The sequence below is a fragment of the Rattus norvegicus genome, chromosome 19 (assembly GCF_021556685.1).
Source record: "Rattus norvegicus strain SHRSP/BbbUtx chromosome 19, alternate assembly SHRSP_T2T, whole genome shotgun sequence".
Lineage (NCBI taxonomy): Eukaryota > Metazoa > Chordata > Mammalia > Rodentia > Muridae > Rattus > Rattus norvegicus.
The window spans coordinates 44,233,987-44,246,525 of NC_141552.1; positions in this window are offsets into that span (position 1 = coordinate 44,233,987).

Below are 12,539 nucleotides of genomic sequence, written 5' to 3' on the forward strand. Positions count from 1 at the left end.
TTCTGACTCGTGTAGGACCCCCGACGGACATCACTTTCCTTCATATTTCATTAAATATCTATTACGTCTGTGGTACTCAGAGAGTCTCATCCTGTGACCAATTGAGGACTTATCCATTTAGCCATTTAGTCATCTATGCATACTGAAGAGCACCTTTTATCTGCCAGGAAGAAAGAAAATAGGCAAATGTATTTCAAAAGGAAGAGGTAGCAATCTAAAAATGATGAAGCCTAATCTAGCCAATGCCTGGGCCGGTCACTCAGTCCCTGACCCACCCACTGAAATGAAAGTAAACCCAGGAGCATCAGACTAAACCGGAAGCTGTTTGTCCTCCCCACATTCCGTATAAGCTGCCTCTGGTCTTCAGTGTGAAGCAGAAGCTCTTGCTCCTTCCCACCCTAGTCAGCCAACAGTCTTCTCATTTGATCGCATACAGAAGACTTCAGGGTACAGAGCCTTCTATTTACCTCTAATTATAGTCCATAGGGGAAGTTGTTTGTACCCCAATTCTCAGTTTAATGTTACTGTTTACTCGTGTATTTATTTAGATGAGGTTTTTCACTGTGTCTTCTTGCCTTAGGCTCCCAAGTAGCTGAAACTACAGGTGTGTAGGATGATGTCATTATACAGCAAGGCGGGTCATTCATCGGATGAGAAGGGAGGGTAGGCGGGGAAAAGTCTAGGGAGGAGAGAAGTCAAAATGAAGCCGATGGAGGAGGATGATTCCGATCCAAGTGGTCTGGGTCAATTTTATCTTTTCTAGGTGAGCGGTTTCTGTCTTTATTAATTGGCAGTGAACTTATTCTGTGGATGTATTGTGGATTGAGTATTTAACATATAAATCCAGTTGTTGGATTACAGTTTGTTCAGTCTTGATGTTACCGGATAGCTGGGACTAGAGTTCCCGGCTGGCCAAGGTGACTAGCAATGGGAGTGGAGAGCTAACGTGGCGTGGTGCCACACTGGAACCAGCCTGCACTGAGATAAATTAAGGCTAGTTCTATATGGCCCTACGGTGCCAGAACTAACCCTAGGGAGCGACCGCCAGGGGCCCAGTGTGGAGTGGTGATGAGCGGGAACGGTCCTGCCTTTTTTTTTTTTTTTTTTTTTTTAACTTTTCTTTTTTTCAGAGCTGGGGACCGAACCGAGGGCCTTGCGCTTGCTAGCTGCCCTTTTTTAATTATACCGCATCACAGGTATTCAGGACTACATTGCTCCCATCCCACAGTGAAAGAAGACAGCCGGATGGTGTTGCTCTTGTGAGGCCCCCTATGTTTGGGAAGTTGCATGAAACATGTTCAGATATTGAAGCGCCTTTTGTCACAACAGAAACCAATGTACCATTTTTTTTTCTTGAGATTTGAAGAGAAGAACAGATTTGCTGCTGTTAGGTTGCTCTCTGTTACAGTCTGAAAGATGGCATCCCTCAAAATCTGTATGTGGCATCCAATATACAATATAATATCAGAGGTGAACTGCTAGGCATGATGACACCTGGGTGCAGGGCCAGAATTGAAGATGTACTGTTGTGGCCAGGCTGGGCTGGTTGAAAATCACCCTGGATTGTTATCCTAGCTCGATGTTTATGGCTGTAATGAAAAATATGAGCCAGAGCAACCTAGGGAGGGAAGTATGCTTCTGGCACACAGGCCCTCACTGAGGTAAGCCAAGGCAGCAGCTCCAGACAGGAACCTGGAGGCAGGACCTGAGGCAGAGACAATGTAGCAAGCTTACTGGCTTGCTCTAATTCTGTGGTTCTCCACCCTTCTGGGGGGTGGCATATCAGATACTTACTTTATAATTTATAACAGTAGCAAAATTACAACTGTTAGGTAGCAACAAATTATTTTATGGGTGCGGTTACCACAACACGAGGAACTCTATTAAAAGGTTCCAGCAGTAGGAAGATTGAGAAACGCTGCCTAATTGCATTTTTCTTTCACAACCCAGGACCACCTGCCCAGGAGTGACACTTTGACTGCAGGCTTTTCCACTCACATGCAAGTTTGTGAAATAACAACTCTAAGACTTAATTATATATGAATAAATGCCCCAGCCATAAGCTTTGGCTGTTTCCTACAAGCTCATAACTCAACCAACCCATTTGTTTATTCTAAGTCCCACCACATGGTTAGTTACTGTTCCTCGGATTCATGCCACCATCTTCCTCAGAGTTCAGGGCAAATCCCTTGCTCCTGACTCTATCCAGAATTCCTCTCTCTGTATCAGAACCCCCACCTACTATTTCCTGCCTAAACTAATAGGCCAACAGCTTTTTTATTGACAGGTGATACAGCCAAACAGTACACAGGAGATTCTTGCTGTGTTTCACCATTTTTGTCTAAATAAAGAGCACTTTCTTTAACATCAAATATATATATATATATATTCACAATGCCTAGTCCATACGTATTGGGCAACCTTGGAGAAAGCACTCTACTATCTATCCTGTCTTGGTGAGTTCAGAGTTCTGTACCTAAATTAATTTTTATCATAACTTTCATTGCCATCCTAAAACACCTTCTTAGACTTCAAAACAATTTCTTACATCCTAAGCAATTTACTCTTATATGTGAGACTATAACTATCTACTCGTCATCCTAATCATAGGCCTGAGAAGGAATAAATATTACCTGAGTATGTAGGAAGCACAGGCAAGCAGCTTCCAAAACTATAGAAATGGCAGAGAAAGTTTGCTGCCTGAATGTCCCCGTCCCCCAAGATTTCTCTGTGTCATTAGAGCACTACCTTCAGCCTTCTGACCCAGAATATCCGGCAGACGTTTCTGGGAAGCAGGAAATATGAAGGACTACTTACCCTGTTTTGGCAAAGCTCGGCAGTCGACTTTGCTGCATCTTGTTTGTCCAGTGTGGCAAAGCATCAGTTTCTTGCCCGGTGGTTAGCTTGCCACAGTTGAAGCAAACTCCATATGGAGGTTTTTCAATGCTCATCATCTTCTCTGAAGCATAATGAAGGTGCTGCCAGGAGCAGACTGGTCTCATTGTCATCAGTGCCCTTTAATGATAAAATATCTTTAAATGCCATCGTCTATGGATCTCTGAGGTATTGGAAGATTCTTTGAAGATCTATTTACCTATCTATAATATATCCGAATAGGCAAATGTCGCTTGTGTCTAACTATTATCTGTTCAACCTTAGAAACATATTTCAGTAATAAATTAGACTATTACGTAGCATGGCCATAAGTTTGCTTGACTAACTATTAACTTGCATTTCTTAATTATCCTAAACAGTCTGTTATAGCAGCTTTCAAAAAGAGTAGAACTTAACATTGTGTTTTGTTGTAACTAAATATAACCTTAATTTTGTTTCAATATACAGAGATCTATACCAATGTAACCAAATATAAGCTTAAGTTTGTATCAGTATATAGAGATCTATACCAGTGCAAGATTTTTGGCTAATAGTAACTCTCTAGTTTAAGAGTACAATCAATAATCTACTCTTTAGTCTCATTATTCCTATAGCCTCCTTCTTTGCTTCTCATCCCTTCTCCCCCTTTTCCTAACATTAGATAAGAAAGAAAGGAGGACAGAGGAAAGAAAAAGAAATCCCTGAGTCTAACTTCGCTCACTTTGTTTCCTCCCTGACCAAAACCATTAGCAACTTGTAAACAACCCCCTCTAATGAAGATGATCATCACACAATGAACAACCAGAAATCATCCAAACTGCTTTTTTGGGTGTCACTCTCTTAAAATTGCTACCTGCTGATTGATGGCATCGTTTTCCCTTTCTGGTCGACAAAGAAAATTGGTATATTGGCCAGTCTGGAAAAAAAAAAGGCTAGCTGTATCCTGTTTCTACATGCTGAGAAGTTCAGAGCTTAATGACGTCCTGAATGGAACAGTCTATGATGCTTGGCAATCTAGCAAGCCATCCTGGAATTGACCTGGATATAGACTTTTGAGGAAATAGCATTGAGGCAGGCAGAGGTAGGAGGAAGCAAGATGCTGGAATTCTTCTCAACATCCCCAAGAGTGAATCTTACCAGGGGCATTTTAATTTCATTGCTGTTTGTAAACGTGTAAACTTCCCCAGGTAATATAGATTCGTGCATTACTGTATGTATGGAATGTACATAATTCAGGTAAAGGTGACTCATTGCTCTCTGTTGAGCAGGTAAGGCACCTGACTTTCTTTATAAGTTAGCTTGGACTGTGTCTTAGGGTGTTCATTGCTGTGAACACACACTATGACCTAGAACTCTATAAGGGAAACCATTTCACTGGGGCTGCCTTACAGTTGAGAGGTCCAGGCCATTATCATCAAGGTAGGAAGCATGGCAGCATCCTGGCAAGCATGGTGCTGGAGAAGGAACAGATAGTTCTACATCTCGATCCAAAGGCAAACAGGAAGAAACTAGCTTCCAGGCAGCTAGGACAAGGGTCTTAAAGCCCATACCCACAATGACACACTTCCTCCACCAAGGCCAGGCCTACTCCAATAAGGACACACCTCCAAATAGTGCCACTCCCTGGGCCAAGCATATTCAAACCACCACAGATTGTAGAACCAAATTGTGATATAAAATTTTATCTATGCTATTTGAAAGAAAGGGAATATAAGTCTTGAGGATTCAATAGCCTACAAGATTTATTGGCTTTGCATAGCTGAAGTTCTGGCTAGAGACATTTTCATGTCCCAGCCTGTCTCAGAGCTGTTCCCATGACGGGGGATTAGCCAATCATGTTGTCTGGTTTGATTTAAATGTAATTTTTTATGACTGCTTATATTGAGACCTTAATTTTTCTATTTGACCTTTTGCTCCTATACATTTAATTCATTTTAGACTTTGTTTTACCTGAGACAATGTCTCACATCCTAGGAGCTATGTAGATAGTTTTTGATTGGCCAATTTGGCTTCCAGGAATCTTGTAAAGTGGTTACATTTGTTCCTGTATCCACTAAGCCTTCAATTTCAATTCCATCTGACTGTAATTTTAACTTTGGTCATTTATAGCAGTTTGCCAAAATATTTGAGTTTGTTGTTGTTGTTGTTGTTTGTTTGTTTGTTTGTTTGCTGTTTTCTGTTTTACCTATTGAAGCCTCTCTAGTTTTGATATCTGGGTTATTAAGATCTATATCCATAGCAGTGTTGTTTAACTGTTCTGCTGATGAGTTTTTCTGCTGTTGGCCCAAAATGTCTGACTTGAATTTGATAGGAGGGCCTCGTAGGGCATTTCCGACAGGGAGCTACCTTGTTTGTCCCCTGTTGATCTACATTTGTTAGTCCAGTGCCAGCCTCGGCCACATCTTGTGCATATTCTGCAGGCCAGGCCCTTCTTGGGTCACCTCTAGAAAAAACATTGTTTCTAGGGACACCTTGCCTATAATCCCCTTTTAAATGACTTTGCTTGTCACAAATAAAACATTTGACAGTTTGGCTTTTCTTAAAACCTTTAGGGTTTTTTTTTTCTATTAACGTTGCATCTTTAAACTTTTTAAAGCTATCATTTTATGGGATGCTATCATAATTCTTCCTGAGGGCAGCCACTGTCTGTTGTCACTTGTCATAGACTAACCAGATAAGCTCAGGTTGGATTTCTAACAACCTTTGGCACCTTTCTGATTTTCATTAAATGGTGGTGCTGTATGCTCTGAACTTATATCCTCTGTCTCTGTCTTAGTATCCTCCACAATTGTATTTATAATTTTGTCTAATTTTTCTTTTAAAGTAAAGCCTATCTTCATCTTCCTTCCTTCCTTCTTTCCTTTCTTCCTTCCTTCTTTCCTTCCTTCCTTCCTCCCTTCTTTCTTCTCTCTCTCTCTCTCTCTCTCTCTCTCTCTCTCTCTCTCTCTCTCTCAGCTGTGCTATCTTAGTATCTTCCTCAATTTTATTCATATTTTTTTAATTTATCTTCTAGGGCCAGTTTCCATTTTTCATTACGCCTTTTTTCTTGTCTCTCTAACGCTGTTTCTCTTGTGATGGCATAATCTGGGCTGTCAGGATTGAAATGAGAGGTTCCAATGTCAGTAATCATAATTGGTGATTAGGTCATTTATCTCTTTCTCGTTTGTTTCTATCTGTAAAACATTTAGAGTTGCATTGTATTGAGTATGAAAGTTCTGTCATTGTCCCTCGTCTTTATTTCCTTATTTCTTTAAATTTATTTAATTCTCTCTTTAAGGCCTTCATTTTACCCATTTTAAACTATTTTATGATTATTTATACCCAGTTTCTTTTCTCTTTTAATGTTTGTAAATTTAATACTGTACCAGTTGATAAGTTTGGCTTTTCAGTCCAGCCACCACAGTGCCAGGAAAATCTGTGGGCTCCCCAGGCCAGCATGTCTTTACAGCGTTTAACTCTGTCCCCTTGACTCAGTGTAGCAGGGCCGCTGGCTTCTCGTTCCGTCTCATTTCTTTCTCTGGTCAGTCCTTTCTCTGGACAGTTTTACTCTTGGGTCACGAACTGGGCCATCCAGCTCTCTCCAGCACACTTTTCGGTCTTTCATGGACTGTGCCAAGCTTGGGAGAAGCCACAGGTACTGCGACCTCAGGCTCCTGCTCGAGAGCTCCAGCCAACTGGGTTACTCATGGGCCTCTCCTCACTCTCTCTTAAAGATATTTAGCTTCCTGATCGGCTAGGAAACTGTTCTAAGAAGTGTTTATTTGCAATTTTTACCCAGGACTTTTCTAAGCTTGGATTCTATGCCCAACAGTGGAAGCCATTTGTAACGGAGGGCTTTTCCACCCACGCCCAAGTTTCCGCCAAAATGATGACTCTGCGACTTAACTCTATATAAATAAATGTGTAGCCCAGAAGCTTGGGCTTGTTCCCTCTAGCTTGTAACTCAACTAACCTGTCTTTTAGTTACCTCTCCTCAGGTTTATGTCGACCATTTTCCTCAGAGTTCAGACAAACCTATCCTAGAACTCCTTACTCTCTGCTGGAACACCCATTCCTAGTTCCCGCCTAAGCTAATAGGCCAACAGCATTTTCATTGACAGGTGATGCACCGATACAGTACACAAGAGGCTCTTTCTACATGGCTCTACCTACAGTGGGCTGAGCGCTCGCTCCCTACAGGTCAGACTGATGAAAGCATTTTCTGAATGATGCTTTCCTCTTTCCAGAAGACTCCAGCTTGTGTCAAGTTGACAAAAACCAACCAGCTGAGCTGTGCAGTAAGGACTTGTCTCAAAAACCTAAAAAAAAAAAAAATGGTCAAGCTAGACAGCTCGGTAAGTAAAAGCACCACCCCGCAAGCTTGAAGGCCAGGTAGGTCAGAGCTAACCATGGTTTCCCTCTGACTTTTGTATGTTGTGGAGTGTACTTCCCCCACTGCCAAGGAGAGCAAGCACCCACGGGGTTAACAACAATAACAACAACAATAACAACCACAAGGACACATTTTAAAACAGAAAAAAAGAGGTTGGGCCTTTGAAAAGCGATGGAGTTGTACGGGCTCTCCCTCATGACTTGATTTGTGCCTTTATGTAAGATGCTAACAGTGAGTTTCCTAGCTGCCTTCCTCCTCATGAAAACAAATACAGAAGGTTCCATCAAAGACAAGGAGAAGCTCTTACCAGATGCCAAAGCTGCTGGTACCTTTATCTTGGGCTTCCTGGCTTTAAAAACTGTGAGTAATGCATGTTTGTTGTTTGTAATTTGTAATTCCTAGTCTACCCGGTAGCCTACGATTGCTCTATAGCCAGTCTCGTGGGCTAAGCCACGAGAACACATTAACAACTTTCAGCTATATGTCTTCTATGAGAAAGGCAGCTTCTAATATTAACGGTTCCTGAGAACTGATATTTGTCTTAAAATTCTGTGTTCTCTGTGGGTGGAGGTCTGGGGTCTTGTGGTTGTTCTAGAGTTTGATCCTGGTTGTTTACAGTTCACTCTACCTTACAACCAACAGGACGATGGTGGAGGCGGCCCACACCAGCAGAGCATATGGATTTGATATTCCACACTGGAAAATTAAGGACGTCTGTTGGGGTTTTTTTGTTTTTGTTTTATTTTGGTTTTTTTTTTTTTTTGCTATAAACAATTTTTGAAAGTCTAAACATAATGCATGGGTCCAATTCATCAATATCTTGGAATAAATTTAGTCATAAGTTATAATAGAACGAGTTGTGGGGTTTTTTTTTTTCTGTAGGGAACAAAAAACCAAAATTGTCACATTGTCAGTTAAAAACCACATTAGAAATGAACAATTGAAAACTGAAAGCTAGCTTAATTTTAAGCAGCTTGGTAGAGGTATAAGGGGTCAGGCAGAAGGGAGAACCCTTGAAGACATAAGAATGCATTTTAAGCATTAAACTAAGTGCACACCCTGGCAACCTTTTGCTGATGGCTAAAATATTCCCGTCTTCTATGCTGTTCTTTACGTATTTACGTTGTCCATGCAGTGAGGTTGGAAACCAGAGTGCTGGCGTGGGTAGCACAGGCTCCCAACATAAACTATAATTCATGAAGGCCGATGCACTTCTTTTCCTTGGAGCTGGGTAACCATTTATGTTTGAGGTGAAGATGTTAATATGGAAATTTTCTGAGCTCAGGAAGAGGACGAGTGCTACCGCTCTAATTTATGACCTTTCATATGAGGCCGAGTGTAAAGGCAACTTCGATTGTCTCATATCCCAGAGCCAGCACATAGCAGATGTATGAAATTCGGAGTGTTAGACATAAACTTTTATTACCAAATTATAAATAATTTCCCCCACTTATACTGTTCACCTTTCAAGTTCATCTTGATTAAAATACAAGGGCAGCTTTACGGCGATTTCACTGCATTCTGCGGCTAGGAGAGGCTTTCTGGAGTTCACAGAGTAAAGCACCACAGCATTCGGGGAACCTTGCTTAAGGGGTTCAGACCCAGAGTCCATCCACTGCAATCCACGTTACACCAAAATGATGTCAATGAAGTCCAAACGCTTGTATGAACTTGTCAAATATCTGAAACCAACACTCACAATGCAGAATGGAAACTCTTTTTAGGTAAAAACAAAAGATATATTGGCTTTTGTGATGGTTTAAATGAAAAGTATTTCTCACAGGCAGCTTAAAGATTTAAGTACTTGGCCTCCAGTTGGGGGCATTGTTTGGGGAGAATAAGGAGCTTTTGGGAAGGTGCAGCCTTGCTGGAAAAGGTGCCTTACTGTGGCAGCAGCTGTGTCCGTGGGAGTTGAGGTGGGGGAGGTCAGAAGTTCTATAGCCTGGCCCCAGCTTTCTGGTACTTCTGTCTGTCTCTCTGTGTCTGTGACTGTTTGTCTGTGTGTCTGTGTACTTGGGTGTCTGTGAGTCTGGGGGTCTTGGTCTCTCTCTCTCTTCTGCCCTGCCTTTCTTCCCCACCTCTTTCCCCTCCCCCATAACCCCTCCCAGCTTCATGCATATGGGTGAAGATGTGATCACTCAGCTTTCTGCTCTGCCCACCCACTACCCTGCCTTCCAAACCACTATGGAGTCCCTCTCTGGAACTATGTAAACTCTTTCTTCTGTAGCTGCTGCTGGTCATGTTTTATTACAACAGTAACAAGATACTAATGCCTATCAATTAATTAGTATATGAATATCTCAGAAGATATTCAACTCTGGAGTCAAATCAAAAATGTCTTCTCATTTGTTTTTAACAAAGTTTTTACATCCCTTGAAAATGGCAAAAGAGTGGACCTAGAGTAGCATGACTTAGATGTTTCTCTTATCCAGGCTGAAGGTCAAGGAAAAGTCTGGGTCCCTGCCAGTGTGTCACACTAGCTAATGCCGGGTTCAAGCAAGATCTAGTGCCGATGTTCGATATTCAACTATGCTTTGGAAAATGTTGGCCAATCCAATGGAATGTCTGTTTCTATCATCCAGTCAGTCATACACGCACGGGGCTGTTGAACGCTCCATGAGATAAGCCGGGCACTAGACCTTCTTTTTTAAAAACACGACACTGAAGAACATAGCTGTTCAAAGACTACAAAGAATAGCCCTGAGACTGAGGAGATGGTTCAGTCGGTAAAGTGCTTGCTAGGCAAACACAGGGCCTGAGTTTTATCCTCAGGACCCACATAAAAAGCTAGGCATGATAGGGTATGCTTATAACTCCAGTTCCGGGGAGGCAGAGGCAGGTCGAGACAGAGGGTTGTTGGTAAGCCATCTAACTGAGTGAGCAAGCCCTAGATCACAGTGACAGACCCTGTCTCAAAATAGAGAGATGGCTCAGCAGTTAAGAGCACCGACTGCTCTTCCAGACGTCCTGGGTTCAGTTCTCAGCAACCCAGGTTCATGGCTTACAACTCTCTGTAAGGGGATCTGATGCCCTCTTCTGCTGTGTCTCAAGAGATGGACTCACATACACAGAATAAATAAATCTTAAAGTGTGTGGGGGGGCAAGAAATGACACTCATCACTGTCCTCTGGTACATGTGCACATCTAAAAAGAACATCTATAACTTGACAACAATTCAAAAACAGACCAAAGACCGGAGCAATGTGTAACTAGAGAGGGCACACAAATGGAAACCACACATGTCAATAAGAAACTGTAAATTAAGGCAACAATAAGAGTCTATCGTGTGCTTCTCAGAGTGGCCCAAATCTAAACTGCTGGAGATATGAAGTGCTAGCAAGGATGGGGAGCAGCAGAAGCCACAGCTCCATGTGAAAAGGAGAGACACGCCTAAGCCGACACAGCAGTCCTTGCAGAACGAAACACTGTCTACCCATCACTAGTTCCTTGATGTTTGTCCAAATGACTTAAAACTTAATTACAGAGCTGGGGAGATAAACTCAGTGATTCAGAGTGACCAAAGATCTGTCCCTAGCACCCCCAACTCCAGCTTGACGGGGTACATCACTTTCTCCCAACACAGGCGCCCACATGCAGGTGCACACATGTGTGTACCTTTCTAGACACATAACTTTACAAAATAAAATAAATTCAGAGCTGAAGAAGTGGTTCAGCAGTCAAGAGCTCTTGTTGCTCGTGTAGAGGACTGACCTCAGCTCCTAGCACCCACATGTTTGTTCACAAGCATCAGGAATTACAGTTGCAGGAGATCTGACACCCTCTTCTGGCATCCACAGGCACCAGGCACACAGCTAGCGCATATGCATCTATGTAGGGAAAGCAGTTATTCACGTAAAGTAAATAAAATCTTTTAAAAATTAAAAATAAAAAAGTTTAAGCATTCAAAACTTAATTCTGCACAAACACCTACAATCGGGATATTTATAACACCTTAATTGGTAAAGGCCATAGCTCAGACACAGCCAGGCTGTCCCTCAGTGAGTGAATGGAAACGACTGTGCTGGACCCATGTGGAACGTTACTACTCAACACTTACAAGGCATGAGTTATGAAGGCGTGGAGGGATCTAAGCCAATCTGAAAGGGCCGTGTACAGTGTTAACAGTCTGTGACACTCTATGAAGGACGAAGTCACTGTGAAAGGAAAGTAATGCATGACATGGCTGAGAGGAAGGCAGAGACAAAATGACTGAGCCCTGAGAGTGTTCCCAACAACATAAATAAGTATCTCTATAATGTTGTAAATGTGGGCACATATATTATGCATGTGTCAAAATTCATACAGTGTATATCGGGGGTACATCCTAATGTCAAACATAACCTCTGTATGGTAACACAGGCGTATTAATCATAGCATTGAGCTAAGTAAACTGAAGTAAGCTTTTCTGAATTATTTTTACAATGTTAAAAACTCTCCCTAATAAATTAACGTTATGCACAGGATTTTAAAGACTGGCTTTTGAACAGGAATCTGGGAGACATCTTGCACAAGTTTTTCTTGTAAACACAGTAAAAGTTGCTGGCAAGTGCACATGCGGAATGTGGAAAGCTGTCTGGTGTTTTGGTAAAGACCAGCTCTAAGCTGCTGGGAAGTTTCTTAGACTAACCACAGATTTATTCACTTGTTGGCCAACCATTTGCTGCCTTGGGACTTTATAGACCTGTCTCCTAAAAGACAGTAGCAAGTATTCTGCAGATGAACCAGGCCCCCAAAACTCTTCTCGCTGCCTGGTCACCGGCAAGACTGTCTGCACCACAGCTCTGTGGTAAGGTGACAGCAAGGTGACAGCAGCTATGCTTGTATCAGTCTCTACCCACCTAGCTCAGTCTACTGTATACTACACATATCATAATTCCGATCACTGAGAAATGCAGTATGTAATACAATTTGATCTCAAGTAGTCCAGGCTGATCTCAAACTCATTTTGTAGTGAGGATGACCTTGAATTACTGAGCTTCCTGCACTCATGCCTAGGTGCTAGGGTTACTGGTGTGCACCGGGATGCCTACCACTGTGGCACCAGAGACGTCCGTGCACACTAAACATGCATCAACTGAGCTAAATCCTTAGCCCCTAATTTGACTTATAAAGCAGTTTATTTTAGGCACAGGGCATAGCATACTCCTTCTTTAAATGTAACTTTACTTATGTTCCTAATTTTATATTTCAAGAGCCTAAAGTGCTGTTTCATCGAGGTCTGTAATTGTTTCATCTTGACATCAACTAGAATTTTACAGACAGATGGGAGGATGCTCCTGTTCTTTACCAAGTC